The following is a 20,990-nucleotide window of genomic DNA, read 5'->3' as shown; positions in this document are numbered from 1 at the left end:
TTACATGTAGGTTTGATACGATTATTTATGCTGAGTGGCATTACATATTGCCCTGCATTTCAAATTTCGCGCTAAAAGTCGATCAAACTGCCACCCCAAAACCAACAATGAGATGCCCAAAATGAATTTTGAGATTTTTATTGAGTTTGAAAAAGAACATCCTAAGCTTTCAAATGAGATAAGAATTGTAACTAGTCAAAATTGATTAACAATAACATACACAAAAACTTCACTGAACGCAGAAAAACTAAGCGAGAGCTTCAAAAAATGAAGAGAAAACAGCGTTCAAAAATGTGGAGTTCACTCAAGCATGAGATGTGGAACTTTCAAGCAGTCTGCAAAACCTTGTGTTAAAGAAACTCTCGTATCATTTTTTTTTTTTCTATTCAACTTTCCAAATTACAATCTTTGATAGAATGAAGAATTACTTTTTAAAATAAGCTATTTTTGTTTTCATTTTGAGCACATGACCAAAACCTCCAATCGAGAACACTATACCCCGGTTTCTTCGGCATCAATTCTCTTCTCCAAGTACGACAAACCCTAACTGCCCCAAGCAAGCAATTTAAGTATCAAAACACCTGTTTCTTGACCTCGGTCCGAAGATAACACAACAGCCCGGCATATACAGTCACAGCAGGGGGCCGCACACAATGGATATTATGGCAATGCATAGAGCTCTATAGCTCTATGGGCAATGTGTGAGCGCGGTAGCATCCCTGCAAACCATGCCCGTCATTTTTATTCCCTTACTTTCCTTATTTCGAGGTTGATTTTCTTCGTTCAAAATTGAAAATGGACTAACATTGGATTTCTGAATACAATATGCCTTTGAAAACGTGATTAAATATCGAATTCAATAATTTCATTCCGAAGGTCCTACTACAGGCAGAGAAGTCTTACATAATAGCACAGCTGTTGTTTATCATTTCGTCCTTGGCTCAACGCTCATATACTGGCCTGTGGAGGTGAAATTGAGACAGTGGGCCAAACAGGGTTGATTGGCGCTTGGAAATGAGTTTTTCGATTTCCAACGGAAAATGGGGTATAAAACCGCAGTTTGCAATCTGAACTGTGGTCTTTCTCCAAACGCGGGTTTGAGGTAATGATTTTGAGGATCAAACTGACTATCTACAGAGAACCTTCCCTGGCAACTTATTGTTGGTTTGGGGGTGGCTGGTTAAATAGGAAAAAGCAATTACAAGTAGAATCTGAGACAAGCCTAAAGGGGTATTATTAGTGTCGGTGTGTCTAGACGGGTCTGGAAGAAGAATCAGATGTAAGGCTGACCAGCCAGCCAACTGAAGCCATCCAGAAGCAAACTAAATTTTCACTTTGAACACACATTGGGGTTCCCAGCTTTTCAAGAAAACAAATTTCCCTGATGAAGTTTAAAAATTCCCTGATATTTATTTAAACCCATTCCCAGTTTCGCACGTTTTCTATGTTGTTGAAGTGAATTACATGTATAAAAATAATCATGTAAACCTACTTAGTTCCACCATAACCAGTCATTCGATGGATGTTGTTTTGATATGCAACAAAATATAACAGAGTCTGACTGGCTACTGTGCTTTTGACTTTGGGCTGATCATAATTCCCTGATTTTTCCTTCGTTTGAGGCATTTTTCCCTAATTTGAGTTACATTTAAAATCGAAGTCCCTGATTTTTCCCTGACTGGAGAAAGAGAAATAATTTTCCCTGATTTCCCCGATGGGTTGGTAACCCTGCATATGCGTGATACAAGAGGTTTGGATTAACAATCTAGAGTCTGGGCCGAAGGATTGAGAAAACTTTGGCAACCCCCAAAAAATTAACGACCCTGGGTTGGGTCGAATTTGCGCTTTCTGAGTTTTTATGTCATTAATCCAACAGACTCGCATTACAGTATCATTATTGTGCGTAAAGTAAACAAGCCTTTCACAAATTGCTGACGATTCGATTTCCCCATGGTTTGGGACTTGGGTTCCCCTTTAAATTCTACGACAAGTAGATCCAGGGTAAAAAACCAGAGATAAAACTCATTAGGAAAAAACTCTGGAAAACCTTTGGGTCCACTTTTGCAGAATATTCAACACAAAGTATTACAATTCCTGACTTCATGCAAACCGAGTTAACTCCACAAAAAACCTACTAGTCCTAATTACCACACCATACTGTTTATAAACCTCACAATGTGTGCAAATCATTCCCAACCTTATGCACAAAGTATTTTTTACTACTAGTAACCATGACCTTCTTAGTATTCGTCTACATGTATTTTAAAAACAACTGTTAAAGATAATTCGGATACTTTTGGATGACGGCAAGTAGTGAGGGACAGTGATTTTCTGTTGACTGGTAAATCAAAACAGAAAATCTGTTTTGTTTCTATACCTTCTTTGTGAGAATTCATTGCAAAATGGTTTACGTTTGTTCTGTGAAATTTTCTTTTATGACAAAGCAGATTTCATTTTAGACCGAGTTTGAAGCAGAATAAAAGGTATCCAGAAACGGAAGAAGAATTTTTTTCAACAGAAAATTACTGTTCAGAAATAATAGCTTGGACCTGCCCCTTTGAGCTACACACAAGTCATAAAAACACATACAAGATGGGCTCATGAAAATGTAGGAAATCGCACCCTGAAATTCCAAAATTTGAACGCTTTAGAGCAACAATATTTTCTAAAGTTGCCCCAAGATGTGTCACATACAATTTTTAGATTGTTTTGAAAATCTATTTCTACATAGAGCAGAATATATATTGAGAAAAGCAAAATTGCTTGAAGTAGACTTTGAAAATAAATGAATAGCCCAAAACTTAAGCAATTGCCCCCAATGCAGGAAAAGTGCCCCTAGAAATAAACATTACTTCCTAACTTGGTTAAAGAGTAGCGAATGCATATAAAGTCTTTTTAAACTGACAATTGGATCATTCAATTTGATTTTCAAGGTGAAAATATCCCATATAAAGTATATACCGGTAAGTCTGGTGTCAAAGTGCCAGTCCCCGATAAGTCATCTATCTCTCTTAGATAAGAAAAAGAAGAATTTATGAAAAGGTTCCATTGTTATATGTTTCAAAGGATATAACAATTGGTCTTTCTATGCAGGTGGATTATACATCACATCTATGTAGATACCAACAAGTGATCACACCAGACATTCCATGTAGATGAAGATTCAAGATTGGTACCATCTATGTCCTTGTCTCAGGGAGACTACCAGTATCTCTCATTTATGCTTGGAAAATGGTTAGCATCTGAACGGGGGTGCCTCCATGTTGTACAATGAGTGACATGACTGTGGGTGCAAAGTGAAATATCAAAATATTATTCAAGTTTTCTAACAATATTTCATTTTCAAAAACATTCATTGCAAGGTGACAAACGTATATACATAAGAAAACATCAAAAGCTTGCAAAGGGACAAATGTAGTTACAGGTAGACTACACTCAAACACTTGATTGTCAAGTCCAGAAAACTTGATTTAAATAAATAGAGAAAAATCCAACTAGCATAACGCTGAAAATTTCATCGAAATTGGATGTAAAATAAGAAAGTTATGACATTTTAACGTTTTACTTATTTTTCACAAAACAGTGATATGCACAAGTCAGTGACTTGCAAATGAGACAGTCGATGATGTCACTCACTCACTATTTCTTTTGTTTTTTATTGTTTGAATTATACAATATTTCATTTTTTTACAGATTTGACAATAATGACCAACTTGACTGAACCATAAACAATGCTAATTCCACATGTTCAAGAGGAATTAATTGTTGTCTCACTTGACATTGAGGAGAAAATCAGAATAGTTCACATTTCATATAATAAAATACAAAAGAAATAGTGAGTGGATGACATCATCAGTCTCCTCATTTGCATACCGATCAAGATGTGCATATAACTGTTTTGTGAAATAAAGCCAAACTTTAAAATGTTATAATTTTCTTTTTTTACATCCGATTTTGATGCTTGTTGGATTTTTCTTTTTATTCAAATCAACTTTTTGTTGGGGGTAAACTTGTCCTTTAAAGCAAATTTGATTTGGGGATTTTCACCGATACATGTTCTACATAATAAAAAAACATCTAGCAAATTTACTTGGTTACATTGGTATCTAATTTCCAGATGTGCATATTGCAGTATACAAGTAGCATGACGTTTACACACATGCATTGTTTACAAGAATTATTTGTACACTACATACAGTACAGCAATGCAAAATGAGAAGATGAATTGTGTATAGGCACCAAAAAAATCCTAACTCGGCCATCATAAAATGTAATAAAGTATAGAGGGAAGTGTAGCCATGATTGTTTTGCACTTATTTACAAATTGTCATCGGTCACGCATGAATAATTATGATGTACAGTGTACAAATAATCCTTGTACATACTGTATATATTTCCAACAATCAAAAACCAATTTTTCCAAAATGTTTCCATCTGAGAAGAGCCTCTCGTAGTTAAAGAAGTACACAGTGTCACATAAACTGAAATCATATATCTCCTAAAACTACATTTCCTAATCAGCTAGTGGCTCAGTAGGATATTTGTGACATGGTTCATTGACATAAACCTAAATCTGTGTAAAATCATGAAATCTTTATTAGCTGGAAATGATTACGGTACACTGAAAATCACCAACGTAGATAAGTCCATGTGGTACAGTGTACCATCATTACTTGAAGACAGACTGGGCGGATGTTTCATAAAGCTGTTCATAAGTTAAGAGCGACTTTAAGAACGACTGGTGGTCGTTTCTTGTGGTAAATGTTATATTCTATTACATACATGTAACATCTCATACAAGTCTTCAGAGGGATAAAATATTCTAGGTGCTAAGGTAGTGCTTCACACAAAAGAATTTCAAAGTAATCTAAAATTCATATGAGCAAATTCCCCACAAGGCTATAAAAGAGCGAGGATAGGGAAGGCATTCGTCTTTTCAGCGTGTGTCGGCAGTGCCCTATGCCAGAATAATGTCTCAATCAGAGGAGACCTCTACCCAACAGGATATCGACATGGAGACCCAACTAGCCGCCCAGGCAGAGGAGATTCGGCGATTGACAGAGACGGTGTCTCCCCTTACTTCCAGCTCTATCAATGCTGGCCAACCTCCCCGTCGTGTGAGGGAACACACGGGTGACACCCCTGGTGCTGTAACCGGGGCTTCGGAGTCCCATATGGATATCGTCAGCTTACTAGTATTTGCTGATAATCAAAGTGAAATTTCGTCCCCGTCTGTAGGGGCTGAGCCTACAATATGACCATGATGAATGAAGGCAATGATTACGATCCTCTAGCCTCATCAATTTCCTCCCCGTTTGAAGGGGAGAGGGCATTACTAGACGATATGGAGTTTAGTAAAATATATGATGAGCAGAATAGCTCGTCTCCATCCATCTCAGAGAGTCTGGCTACGCGCCTCAACAAGGCGGTGACCCTTCCTCCTCAGAAAGAGGCTCTTTTGAAAATCCAAGAGAAGTACAATCCTCCATCCAACGCGACTAGTGCAACTGTGCCCAAAGTGGAGCGAGAGGTGTGGCAATCTCTCCCCCCAAAGTGAGAGCTTTGGATTCGCAAACTAAAAAACTTCAATCTAATGTGGTCAAAGGTTTATTGCCTTATGTACATATAATCTCATATCTCGAAGAGTCAGCTAAAGGCAAAAAAGACCTTGATTTACTCAAGAGTCTTGCTGTTGACGGCATGACATTGACTGGTCATGCAAGTTACTTACTAAGTATGAAACGAAGAGAATCCATAAGACCCTTCCTTAATCCAAAATACCAAGGGCTATGTTCAAAGTCTTTTCCAATGACAGATGGTTTATTTGGAAATGACTTATCATCTGCGTTGAAGTCTGTGGCTGAGGCCTTTAACGTCGGTCGTCAAGTTGCTTTTCCTAAACGCTCTGGTACCTCCAGTCGCTCCTTTTCCGGTCGAGGAAATCGCAGAGATAGGAGTTCAGTCCCTACCAAAGGGACTTCCAAGCATCACACCGGGAAACCTTAAAAAAAACCTGTCCCTTGGCGACGATGCCGAGACCTCCTCATCAGTCGACCTACGGCTATCAGAAGAACCCTCATGGAAAGTCTACCGATTACCCATCATCAAGATATAATACAAACAAGTGGAATGCCTCTGGCCGTCTCACCTGCATCACGCAATTCAATATAGCAGCAGTGCTGATTTTGAAAACTACTATAACTTGCACAAGATGTTCAGTGATATTTGGTTACTCTTATTTGCGCGTTTTATGAACTAGACCAATACACTTATAGAGATATGATGGCAATTCAACAAATACCCGCGACGTGGCCAAAGTTCTTTAACCTTACATGACCTTTGACCTTGATCATGTGACCTGAAACTCGCACAGGATGTTCAGTGATACTTGATTAGTCTTATGTCCAAGTTTCAAAGAGTCAGATCCATCAACTTTCAAAGTTATGATGGTAATTCAACAGATACCCCCAATTCGGCCAAAGTTCATTGACCCTAAATGACCTTTGACCTTGGTCATGTGACATGAAACTCATGCAGGATGTTCAGTGATACTTGATTAGTCTTATGTCCAAAGTTTCAAAGAGTCAGATCCATCAACTTTCAAAGTTATGATGGTAATTCAACAGATACCCCCAATTCGGCCAAAGTTCATTGACCCTAAATGACCTTTGACCTTGGTCATGTGACATGAAACTCATGCAGGATGTTCAGTGATACTTGATTACTCTTATGTCCAAGTTTTATGAACTAGACCAACACACTTTCAAATTTATGGCTGTAATTCAACAAATACCCCAATTTGGCCAAAGTTCATTGACCCTAAATTACCTTTGACCTTGATCATGTGACCTGAAACTTGCACAGAATGTTCAGTGATGCTTGATTAACCTTATGTATAAGTTTCATGAACTAGGTCCATATATTTTCTAAGTTATGATGACATTTCAAAAACTTAACCTTAGGTTAAGATTTTGATGTTGATTCCCCCAACATGGTCTAAGTTCATTGACCCTAAATGACCTTTGACCTTGGTCATGTGACATGAAACTCAGGCAGGATGTTCAGTAATACTTGATTAACCTTATGGCCAAGTTTCATGAACTAGGTCCATATACTTTCTAAGTTATGCTGTCATTTCAAAAACTTAACCTCAGGTTAAGATTTGGTGTTGACGCCAATTAATTATTTCACGTTCCTGCCAAGAAAGCAGCGATCATACAAACTATGCATGGTGGTTTACTAACTGATTTGTAGGATTTATCATCAATTTTGAAAAATCGTGTTTGAATCCCAAGAAATCAGCTTTATATCTTGGTTTTGACATTAATACTGAGAAAATGATGATTTCTTTACCTCAAGATAAAGTTCATCGCATACACTCCAAAGGGAGTATGTTATTGAATTCTGATGATGTAAAAATAAGAGACTTTGCCAGTTTCATTGGCTCAATTGTTTCTACCTTTTTTGCCTTTCCGCTTGGCAAATTACATTTTCGATCTCTCGAAAAAGCAAAAAAAAAATTCTCCAGAACTCATTTGGCGATTTTGATTCTTTTATTAGATTAGGTTCAGAAGTAAGGAAGGAAATATTTTGGTCGGTTGGTTAAGAACCAGCTTCTTTTTCAACCGTTATTCATGACCTGTCTATTTCCATAACAATGTCTACGGATGCAAGCAGGTCAGGTTGGGGCGCTGTGCGTCATTCAGATAATTCATTCGCTCAAGGTTTTTGGTCTTCTGGGTTACAAGATTGGCATATCATTGCTCTTAAATTGCTAGCAATAGAACAAGCACTACATACCTTATGCAGCAAATGTCAGGATATCCATATTCGTATTTTCTCTGACAATAGCACCTCGGTTGCTTATGTTAATAAGATGGGAGGTAATGTACCCTTTTTAAATGACATAGCGTTACGCATTTGGATTTGGTGTAATAAAAAAGGAATTGGGATTTCCGCCTCTCACGTGGCAGAGAAAGATAATTTGATTGCTCATGTCCTTTCGAGGGACATGAACAAGGAATTAAGCCTACTCCCTTGTATTTTTAATAGCATTATCGATACCACATTTGCCCCTGACATTGATTTGCTTGCATCATCTGAAAATAAACAACTTCCAAAATATGCATCTTGGAAGTACGACCCATTTGCATATGTTATTGATGCTTTTTCCATTTCGTGGGAATTCTTTTCTCCTTACATTTTCCCGCCCTTTTGCCTTCTCCCTAGAATCCTCCTCAAACTTCAAGCAGACCAAATGAGACCGGCCCTCATCGTAGCCCCATGTTGAGAGCGCAACCCTGGTTCCCTTCTCTTCTTCACATGCTGGTTGCCCCACCCCTTCTTCTCCCAATAAACTGTCTACGTCGCCCCAACAACTACCCAGTAAAGTCTGCATCTAGCCGCTTGGATACTCTCGGCAGACGCTGGAATGCAGCAGGCATTTTAAAATCAGCTGCCAATCTACTCGCCCAGTCTTGGAGACAAGGAACATCTAAACAATATCAATCTGCATGGAATCAATGGCGTGATTGGTATTGTAAACAACAGATTGATCCCTGTTCACCATCTATAGTTGATGTAGTTAACTTCCTTGCCCATGAACATTCTTCAGGCAAAGCTTATTCCACAATTAATTCTTGCAGATCTGCTTCATCTTCCGCCGTTCCACCCATTGAGATGCATTCAGTGGGTCAACACCCTTTAGTTGTATGTTTCATGAAAGGAATATTCAATGAAAATCCACCTAAGTCTAGGTACAGTAGTATGTGGGATGTGTCGATTCTTTTGAACTACATTAAGTCTTTACCCGATAATGAACAGCTAACCCTCACACAGTTGTGTAAGTAAAAAACTTCTGGCTTTGATGGCCCTTGTTTCCACCCAGCGGGTTCAGACGTTATTATGTTTAGATATTTCTTCTTCTATATCAACTATTCATGCAGTATTCTACTTGTATTGACAGAGTTACAAAAAACAACATCTACCAAAAATAGTTTGATTTGATAGTTTGTCTGTTGAATTTAATTCATATCCACATAAGAAAGTTTGTGTTATATCGTCTCTGCTAGAGTGTGAAAAGTACTACCCATTTAAGGATTGAAAATGATGAGCGCAAACTTTTCATCTCCAAGAAAATCCCCCATAAACATGTAACTTCTTCGTCATTAGCTCGTTGGATGAAAGATATTTTACGTTTGTCTGGGATTGACACATTTATATTCAAAGCCCATAGTTATCGTAGTGCAGCTGTTTCATCAGCATTCGCTCATGGTGCAACGCTTAAAGACATTATTTCGACTGTTAACTGGTCAAATGCTCGCATGCTCAGACACTTTTATCATAAACCTGTTGAAAATTTCTTCCAATCAGCTGTCCTCAATTCTCGTCAATTCACTCAATGATGACGGTCATTTGTTTGGCTCAAATGTACAGTAATTCGAGAGTTGATAACAATTGATTATGTGTAATGTCCTGACAGGAAGTAATTTTAAATAGGACTGAAATCTAGTTTATTTCTCATCATTATGTAATATATCAAACATAATTTTTTCGATTTTTGAAAAAGAAAATAAAGAAAAATATGGATATTCGTTATATATATCATACAGTCTCTTCTCCCAAATGGAGAGTATGGTTTTTTCAATTATTGTTTTGAACGCCATGTCAAGAAAAAAGAAAAGAAATGTTAATGGTTGTAGGAACCTTTTTGCCCAAACAGGAGTTTTTTGTTGGTTCTTCCACGTATTTCTTATGTGTCATACCTTGATGTCCACGTTTACAATCAAAGCCTTATGGCTGGTTTGTATTTTCATTAAACTGATATTTCAACCTGATTTTTCGACTATGTCCTTTTTATCTGTTTCTCAACGTCAACTTCTGTGCCATACTTTGAACATGCTATCCCTCTGAAGACTTGTATGAGATGTTATGTAATAGAATTCCTAAATCATGCAAATGAAATGAAGTATAATTAGAATTCTATTAATAATAACGAAATACAAGTTGAAGAGGCTCCCACCCAGCAGATTTTGTGCTATGCCCGTCCCATATATCCAATCACAGAAGTTGACAATCTCTTGTTCTTGTTTGTATGTTGATCTGAATGACTGATTGTTTGAATGTAACTGCAGATCGGAATGATTATTGTGGACATAACTGATGTGAATATTTATTATTTTTTGAATAAAACTGATCCAAATGATAATTGTTGGATAGTAACTGATCTGAATGATAATTGTTTCAATGAAACTGATCTAAATGATTATTGTTAGAAAATTAATGGATCCGGATGACTATTTGTTCCTTCATACTCATGAATGTTTATGTTGGTTGGTTGAATCAAGTGTATTACCATTTAATGTTCTTTGATTACCTTGCTCTAATTTATAACTTCGAAAAGATGAATGCCTTCCCTATCCTCGCTCTTTTATAGCCTTGTGGGGAATTAGCTCATTTGAATTTCAAATTACTTTAAAATTCTTTTGTGTGAAGCACTGCCTTAGCACCTGAAATATGCTATCCCTCTTCGACTTGTATTTCCTTATTATCGATAGAATTCTAATTATACTTCATTTCATTTGCATAATTTAGGAATTTATTGGCGATGGTTTAGCGCGTAAGAAACGTTCAGCAGGCGTACTTAAAGTTGCTCTTAAATTACGAACAGCTTTATGAAATGCCCCCCCCAGATACATTACTAGTCTGCTGTGCATACGCTTCACTCGAGTTAAGGGTCTGGTTGTGCAGTCTACTCATGCCTTTTGTATGAAACAGCAAGTTTTGTATGTGTTAGTCTTTGCATTGAGACACACTTGCTGATCAAAGTTTCAATCAGGGTCTGTGCCTGCAGACTACCCCGATACCTGGCTGGAATACCTTGCTCATCCTGCCCATTTCTCAGTAATTTAGCACATTTCCTATAAACAGAATCATTTGGTAACATCTTTTAAATAATACATAGAAACACTTGGGTGGTCAGATACATGTATTAATGTGATTCAGATCGTTTTTGCAAACGAACAGGTATTATGGAAGGCGATCAGAATTGCGCTCGCAAACTTTGCTTCTATACTCACTTTAGGTACTACTGTCTTCTATCAGCTGTGTTAGCATCCTCCCAGCCGTATGGTAAAGCTGTGAAACAAAGAAAAAAAAAAATAATAATTCCAGTCAATGTCAGATGAAAGTCATGTCAAGTTTTACCTCACAAAGGCAAGAGATTGCAAAAGTAAACTTGACTATATTGAAAGTTGATACAATGCTGAGTTCCTACCAATAACAAGGCAAACGCCAAGCGTTGTCTCGCCTGCATCTTGCAGTCATGAAGAGACTGCATGTCAAATCTGATGGGTAACATTTAAGAAACTTTGACAGCTTTTCTATTGTACCATTGGCAAATTTGTGTGAATATTATAAATGGTGCCAAGAACTATAGCTCGTTAAATGAATAACAGTTTTTAAAGAATAAACAAGTAAAATACAAAATCTGGTTCAGGTATAGAGAGTACTGAGTTCTGAAGTAAAATGTTAGTGTTAAAAAGTATAAAATTATAAAGTTCATGTCGCTAGAGGAACAAAGTAGTGTGAAAGTTCATTGACCTTTGACCTTAATCAAATTCAACTCACATTCGAACCTGACCTGCACCTTTTCCATGACTGGCACTGTGCTGTGTTGTAACACAGTTTTTAAAGAATAAACAAGTAAAATACAAAATCTGGTTCAGGTATAGAGAGTACTGAGTTCTGAAGTAAGATAATATTCGAACTTGACCTGTGCCTTCAGGAGATGGATCTCTGGTATGAATTTGGCGATCCCAACTCGAAGCTATAGAAAGTTATTATGTGTACAACATGGCACAGTGCCAGTCATGGAAAGTTCATTGACCTTTGACTTTTGACCTTATTCACATTCGACTCATATTCGAACTTGACCTGTGCCTTCAGGAGATGGACCTCTGGTATGAATTTGGTGATCCCACCTCAAAGCTATAGAAAGTTATTGGGTGTACAACGTAGCACAGTGCCAGTCATGGAAAGTTCATTGACCTTTGATCTTTGACCTTATTCACATTTCGACTCATATTCGAACTTGACCTGTACCTTCAGGAGATGGACCTCTGGTATGAATTTGGTGATCCCACCTCAAAGCTATAGAAAGTTATTGGGTGTACAACGTAGCACAGTGCCAGTCATGGAAAGTTCATTGACCTTTGACCTTATTCACATTTCGACTCATATTCGAACTTGACCTGTGCCTTCAGGAGATGGACCTCTGGTATGAATTTGGTGATCCCAACTCGAAGCTATAGAAAGTTATTGTGTGCACAACATAGCACAGTGCCAGTCATGGAAAGTTCATTGACATTTGACCTTTGACCTTATTCACATTTCGACTCATATTCGAACTTGACCTGTGCCTTCAGGAGATGGACCTCTGGTATGAAATTGGTGATCCCACCTTGAAGATATAGAAAGTTATCATGTGTACAACATAGCACAGTGCCAGTCATGGAAAGTTCATTGACCTTTGACCTTATTCACATTCGACTCATATTCGAACTTGACCTGTGCCTTCAGGAGATGGACCTCTGGTATGAATTTGGTGATCCCACCTCAAAGCTATAGAAAGTTATTGGGTGTACAACGTACATGTAGCACAGTGCCAGTCATGGAAAGTTCATTGACCTTTGACCTTTGACCTTATTCACATTTCGACTCATATTCGAACTTGACCTGTGCCTTCAGGAGATGGACCTCTGGTATGAATTTGGTGATCCCACCTCAAAGCTATAGAAAGTTATTGGGTGTACAACGTAGCACATTGCCAGTCATTGAAAATTCATTGACCTTTGACCTTATTCACATTTCAACTCATATTCGAACTTGACCTGTGCCTTCCCGAGATGGACCTCTGGTATGAATTTGGTGATCCCACCTCGAAGCTATAGAAAGTTATTTGGTGTACAACACAATTGTTGACGACGACGACGACGGCTACGACGACGCCGACGCCGGAAATAGTGATACCTATGTCTCGCTCCGCTACGCAGGCGAGACAAAAATGACTGACCGAACTTTTACTATTATAAGACATATCACTCCCATCTAAGTCTCGCGGATGACATAGGATTAAAGGTTGTGAATGAGTTTGGTGTAGGATAATATGAGGATAACTTTGGGTTCAAGATTATGTTTGAAGTCAGGTTCAGGATCATGTTTGAACAAGAGTGTCGCTAAGGCGAGCACATAATACGCCCGCCTGTAACGCAGAAAATGGAGTTATTGATCAAGCAAGAAAAAATGGAAGGTGGCGACTTCACCTTTGACTGTCTGACCTCAAAATAGATAGAATTCCTGGGATCTATGCCAGTATCACACACACCAAATTGTATAAGCCTAGATTAAGTTAAACTGAAGTTATCGTGTTTACAAAGATGTCAGAAGGGTAAGATGAAAACATGTCTGTGTGACCTTGACCTTTGACCTTTTGACCTAAAACTCAATAGGCTTCCTGGGAACCATGCTAATATCATATACACCAAAATTCATTGAAAATTTTCTGGAAATAAATAGCATTAGAATAACATGCATACAATTTTGCCAAAGAGGGACTTTCTTTTCCTGATGAAGTCCAAAGCATATCTGAACATGGTAATCATAAACTGGCAATTGTAAAATGTCCTGAAAATGTTCCTTCTCCAAAGAGCAGCATCCATGAATTGAATTAATTGGAAAACCTAAATGAAGGCATTGAAATTGAGGTTTACACGTAGACATTTTCAACTAATAAATTTCTTGGTGGAGATCTTAAATTCCAAAATCAAATTATGGGCAAAGCCTCAATTTCAGCCAAATACTGTGGCCTATGATGTCATTGGACCAGTTCTCATAGGTTTAACATGGAGGAATCATGGTCTTGCATATACAGGAAAGCAATGACTCATGAACAATTTAATATACAGCAGTGTTGAAGTGCCTTGATGCTCGGCCTTGGCCTTAAGGCAATTTAAAGGACGAGTCCACCCCAACAAAAACTTGATTTCAATAAAGAGAAAAATTCAACAAGCATAACACTGAAAATTTCATCAAAATCGGATGTTAAAAAAAAAAAAAATAAGAAAGTTATTGCATTTTAAAGTTTCGCTTCATTTCACAAAACAGTTATATGCACATCTCAGTCGGTATGCAAATGAGGAACTGATGACATCACTCACTCACTATTTATTTTGTATTTTATTATATGAAATATTTTTATTTTCTCGTCATTGTCATGTGAAATAAAGTTGCATTCCTCCCTGAACACGTGGAACTCCATTATTTTAACATTTTGTGCTTCAGGCAAGGAGGTCCTAATCGTCAAAAACGTAAAAATTGAAATATTGTACAATTCAAACAATAAAAAACATAAGAAATAGTGAGTGAGTGACATCATCGACTCTCTCATTTGGATGTAACTGGCTTGTTCATTCATTTATTTTGTGAAAAATAAACGAAACTTTGAAATGTCATAACTTTCTTATTTTACATCCGATTTTGATGAAATTTTCAGCATTGTGCTGGTCTGATTTTTCTCTATTGATTCAAATCAACATTTTTCTGAGGTGGACTTGACCTTTAAGGCCTATTTTTTCAAAGCCTTGGCCTTGTAAATTCAAGCCCTTGGCCTTGAGGATTTGAGCCTTGAAATTTCAAGGCATTTTCAAGGCATTTTGTATTTTGTACTTTCATTTGTTTTTATACAAGTAATTATAAATGTTTTAATTGTTCTGTATATTCAATGACACTAATGGTTCAATACTACCAGTCACCAGTAACAGCAGCAGTAGTAAGTGTACTAGCAGTGTCATCAATTGTAATTATTGAATCATTATCAAGAATTCTCATCAAATAAGTAATAAAGAAAACAGCAGTGATGAAAAATAAGGTTATAATATTGGTAATGTGTTGTAATCATGACTAATGATGATAATGGCAATATTAATAATAATAATTATAATAATGACAGCAATAATGATTATGATCAAGATTATAGTGCTTTGATGACAGGAATAATTCTGACAGATCTGACTGCAATTTCGACAATTTTCATACTTTAAACATAGCTAACTCTAGAACGGTTTATACCAAGGTTGATTTCTATTCCATAAGGATTTTCCTTGTATTATTTCTTTAGCCAACAAGAATGTTTCAAGTCTTAATATTCTGAAAAGATTTGGTAAACTTGAACACATTCTTCAATTTTGTCATATCCAAATGGGCTATGTCAATGGCATGATGAGCCAAACATTTTGAGGGGCCAAGCATGGCATATAGAGCAAAATTTCTGCCCCCCCCCAAAAAAAAATGAAAGCGATTGAAGCGAGCTAGCGAACAAAATTCTTCACCCTCTTGCTACAAGAAAAGCTAATTTTGTGATAGATTGTGACAATATGTTAAGAAAATAATATCACATTTACTCCATCTTTTCCCCCTTTTCTATTCATTCTTGGTGGAGGAACTTTGTCTTCTCTCTCTCTCTCTCTTTTTTTTTTTTTTTTTTTGGGGGGGGTTCTAATATATTTTTAAACAGGCGAGAAAGAGGAATGGGAAGAGGGAGAGAGAGGAGAAGGGGGAGAAACATGTAAGGGTGTAAGAAAGATGGGGGTTGCTGGTTAGGCAGAACATACTGCATAATGAGTTAATAATGATAGGCAGTACATCTTTTTCTAAATTGTATACATTTTGTTTTGGCTCTAGTGTCTCAGATTCAAAGGAAACAAAAATGTTTACTTCTTTTTAATCATATGGTTCAACAGTTAATTTCATTTTTCTACAGCTTTATTGAAATAAACAACGTATTTGTATTTGTGTCAATATGGTTTCAAGAAATAATAAATTAATAAAATAATAACAAATGATTAACAATTAATTAAATGTTTCAAGAAATAATTAAGATTTACCCTGTGACATCATCAGCCCACCTAATGAATATTCATGATGACTGTTTTCACTAAACATTGCTAAAGTTTAAACTTCAATAACTTTATTATTTGTTATTCAGATTTTAATGAAATTTTCTGCATTTTTTCTCAGGGAATTCTACTCGATGTATTAAGATAAATATTTTCAGCCCGGACCATGCCTTTATAAAGTATCAGAATACCCCCTAATATCTATGATAAGGAATTGCAACACCTGTTTACTGGCGTAAATTCAAGCACTTGAACCTATTAAACAACAAAAGGGTGAAAGTGTGGTATTTAGATCAGTCTGCAATATACATGTGTACAAAAACAATTTGTTTGGACAGTAATTATTAATAATGATAATACTTTATATGTAACATCTATAATACCATATTTAAGCGATGTATACTGTTACCCGGACTAAGTACAGCTTCCCTGATCAGAGGTTCAAGCATTCAAGGAATTCCTTCCTACCGGATACTCATTTTCATTTTCTTCACCTGGGTGGAGAGTGGCAACTCCAATACATATAAGCACCTTTCCAAAAGGACACAGGTGCCGCAGTGGGATTTGAACCCCAGATCTTGTGGTTCGAGGTCTAGAGGCTTATGTATCCATTGAGCCACATTCAACATCCTATCCCTTGGCAAAATAATGGAATAAGTATTCACTGGGAACTCAGTGGGAAGTTATCATGCACACTTGCCTTCTATTACTTCCATTGCCTGATATATAGCACTACTGACTGAAAGAGATGCCTCTTGTAGGAACAAAGCGCCCTCAATCACCATCACCCTCTCCTTCATCATCCGATCCTTCATTATCTCATCCTTCCGATCCCTCATCATCATATCAATTTCACCGCCTCGGTTACTGAAAAAAAGCATTAAAAAAGCTGGAAATCAATTAAAAAAGACATGATACATGTTAGTTAACACCGTGTTCGTTTGTCTTAAAGGCTTAATATAAGAAGTTGAAGAGTATAGACTTGGTTATATTTGACTTCTACATGTACATTTACACTTCCCCCTAATTACACAAAAAATGCAAACCCAATGGCCATAATGCTCAAAAAGGGTCTAAACTATGAACTAAGGTATACAAATTTTATGTGTCACACTAAATGCAGCAGGTACGTGTATTCTGAGAAAGGTCCAGTAATTATTGGGCACTTTTGCAAATTGTACTAAATCCATGCTTGTTGCTATGGCTTTGCAGCATGGTTTAAGTCAATTGATCAAAATATGTTGTATGCTAATTTATATGAGCGGCAGTACAAAACCATAGCAACAAAGTGTAATTTAGCACCCTTGGCCAAAATAGGCTAGTTATATTGGATGATCATTCTCACTGTACAAGCTGAAAAAAAATCACAATCGACATACTGTAGTAGCCCATGGAAAAAATCCTAATGTTCAACCTCTAATTTTATAGACAAATGATTCATCAGCCATACCTAACTTGTTGAACTTCAGGGATGAAATCACCCATTTGGATATGGAGCCTTTCTGTCAATCTCTCAGCTGCTTGCTTGGCAACCAAAGCCTACATCAGTACAGGGAGAAAAGACAAAAAGTGCACAGTACTTGTCCAGAGTCTGGATAAAAACAAAAATTCATTTTGTCAGCTCGATCCCCAGCATATCACTTATGCCTTCATATCTCATATTAAAGCATAGTTCGGTAATATTTTGTCACAGCCGAGCGAGAGTGGGAGCTTGCGTTGTGGTTATAGTGCAACTTATGCTAGCTGGCGGTATTTATTTTATCCCCCCCCCCCCCCGAAGTGCCATATGAAATTACTGCCCGCGCGCCAGCTTTGTTTTTTTCTTTCTTATTTGCTTTTCATAAGATACCACCATACACGAGAGATGGCACGAAGCCGTAAAAAACAACTGAAAAAATTGCCAATTATTTCTTTGTTTCTTGAAGCTTCCTGTAATCTTGTATCCAAAATTCATGCTAAGACATCAAATGCTAGACAAATTCTGAAAGTGATAGTGAGGTTGTGATGCAGGAAATTTGAATGTTTCTTCCTCTCCTATGCCGGGAAAGACACAGTAGCATAATTTGATGATATCGTAATGTGATGAACTGCATCGTACTTTGCAATGTACCAGAATGGGAGTGCTGTGTGTGTGGGGGGGTAATACTGTGAGGTGAGTGTGTAAGTGGCCAATAATGTCGGAACCTTTCTTTCTTGCTATCATTTGTAGATGAATTGATCAGGAACAGCAGATTTCCGTATACCGGTAATCTCTTTTGATACTTGAAACCTTTAACTTAATTTTCCTTTCTAGGTACCTCAAATATGCATGTAAATGTGAGAAAAATTTAGAAAGAGGGTGTGAAAAACTGATGATATATTTTTTGTGATTAGTCCAAAGTTGGGGGTGCGGTTTATAGTCCGTTACTTGCGGTACCTGACTAACCGCTCAAAATGTTGGATTATGGGTTAGGATTCTGGGTAGATGTGAATAGTTATGGATTCGAGGTAGCTCTATTCAGACTGCTGCTTTGTATTTGCTTTAAAGGAGAATGAAACTCTTGGAGCAAGTTAGCTTTTGTGAAAGCAAAAAAATCAAAGAATAAGATCAACAAAAGTTTGAGTAAAATAGGACTAGCAATAGAAGAGTTATGAGCATTTGAATGTCGAGATCACTAATGCTATGGAGATCCTCCTATTGGCAATGCGACCAAGATCTATGATGTCACAGATGAACAACTCTCCCCTTTTGGACACTGAAAATATACCCCAAAACATCTCTTTTTGCTCATTCTAATCATATGACAAACGATTCATCAATGATATAATGTTGTGAAACCTCTGTACTTGTCCTCTCATAAAGAGAACACCTCACCTTGTGAAAGACTCTATAAAAGTGAGATTATAAGTGAAATAAGTACTAAAGTAATGAGGGAGTTGTACGTGTGTGACATCACAGATCTTGGTCGCATTGCCAATGGGAGGATCTACATGGCATTAGTGATCTCAATATTCAAATGCTCATAACTTTCTTATTATTCATTCAATCTTCCTCAAACTTTCAACAATATGTTTCTTTGATTTTTCTCTTTGATATGGATTCAGCTGGTTTCAAGGGTTTCATTCTCCTTTAATGAAATATAGACTTCATTATACTGACCTCTGCATGTTTCTTCTGTTCCTCAAGTTATTTGGCAGACTCGCTGAATTCTACAACCTGGGCTTCTTGATTCTTCAGTGATGGGATCTTCGCTGATGACAGGTCAGCATCCCTCTGATCTATCGACGACCTTTCATGTGATCCCTGACCTCTCAACGGAGAAGACTCTATAGAAGGTCGTGGCAAGCCATCGGGTATCGCAGTCGACTTCAAGTCCTTGTTCGGTTTGAATTTGTCTCTATTTTCTCGCTTCACAACGCTTGAATCAGAGACGTTACTTTTCTTAACCGTCCCTGTTACACTGGTTTTAGATTGGTCGATTACCGCTCTCTCTGTCACATGAGTTAGAGTTGAATCCTCTTGACTGATGTCCATTTTTTCAAAGAGTCTTGCAGCTTTGTCCACCTCTTCACGCTCCTTTATCAGTATTAAACCTCAATTTCTCAGCAAGGTTTTCCACTTTTCCCCCCTTGTCCTGTAATCGCATCAGGAAATTTCTGGTAATATATAAAATGAATAGAATTAAATAAGTTTTCAATCTACTTTTATTCATATGCCCATTCAGATATATACATGATTGGATACATTAGATTAAAGATTTTATGCAAAGGTAATAATAGTTCTACCATGAACATCACATTAATTTTTTCATAATTTCATACTCGTTCAGTAGGTCAATCAAAAGTGCAGAAATCAACTGCATGGTCAATCGCTAAGCATCATGTTATACATGCCACTGGACCCTCTTGCATGGTAGCTCTGTCATCAAATATTAAGTACCATAGCAACAATGCTCAATAGCCTATCACAAACAATGACTGCATGGAAGGCACCAGTGAATGGTTACATTATCATAACAGTAAATTTTTATGTAACAGGGCTCAGACCTGTCAATCAAATTTTTCAAATCTGAAAAAAGTAAATATATAGTTTTGCCTCATTCAGGCATTACAAATCAATTCAATTCAATTTAGTTACATCCTTAATAAAAAAAAATACATGTCAAGATTTGAGAAAGATGCTAACGAGCTTACATAACATACATAAGTAAAACATCATCATAACATACATTGTACACAACATAGAAAAAAAAATTGATGAGATTTTAAATCAAAGAAATCTGTTTGACATAGGAGAAATTTGAATTAGAGTTATAAAGCATATTTTGTATAATCTGATCTAAAAATTTGCTTTGGATTGGGTGAAAATTCAAATTGTGGAAACTTGACTACATTGTATTTAATGTAAGTTTACATATTCATAGCATACCTACATGTATTTGCTAGTAGCTTCTCCTGCCGGGCTAATAAATCAATCAGTTCTGCAGTTGTCTTCTTCAAATCACTCAGATCTCCTTGTTTCTCCTGTGCTGTCCCCTGAAGAATCATGATGTCCCTGATAAAAGAAAGTCTGACCCCGGAGTAAATCTGTGGAAATGAATCAAATTTGAATAAAGAGAAAAAAATGGAAAATTATGACTAATCAATAATAATCAATTACAGATTCCACAAAATACATACGTCCGACCCCTTGTGTAGTACCTTCATGAAATTTTCTGTCTCTGATTTCTTGTTCTTATGACAGTCTGTAATGCTCTCAAAGGACCATGACTTGGTTAGTCTATGAAGTGAAGTAAAACTTACAAAAAGATTGATCGTCTTTAATATGGAATTACCTAGATGGCTTAACAAAAGTCCTTTGGCAGTAGTCACGGAATAAAGATGTTGTGTCTTTCACAACAGCTTTCCTACATCCTAAATGTACATGGCTAAGGCACAAGAGATTTAATATCACTTAAGTTCGTGCGCGTTCGGTATGCTCTATTGTCTTGCTAATCCCCATCACGAATGCATTTGTAATGCCCCCTGCATACACCCGAACGCAAGGATTATTGTTAA

The 20,990-nt window shown here is 37.0% G+C and overlaps 1 pseudogene; it reads right to left on the bottom strand.

The window, feature by feature from the left end:
• Positions 1–382: 382 nt before the first annotated feature.
• LOC129278416 (uncharacterized) lies at positions 383–20,561 on the bottom strand (annotated as a pseudogene).
• Positions 20,562–20,990: the final 429 nt, after the last annotated feature.

Source organism: Lytechinus pictus, chromosome 15 (assembly GCF_037042905.1).
Source record: "Lytechinus pictus isolate F3 Inbred chromosome 15, Lp3.0, whole genome shotgun sequence".
NCBI classification, from domain to species: domain Eukaryota; kingdom Metazoa; phylum Echinodermata; class Echinoidea; order Temnopleuroida; family Toxopneustidae; genus Lytechinus; species Lytechinus pictus.
This window is presented reverse-complemented; position numbering and strand designations above follow the sequence as displayed.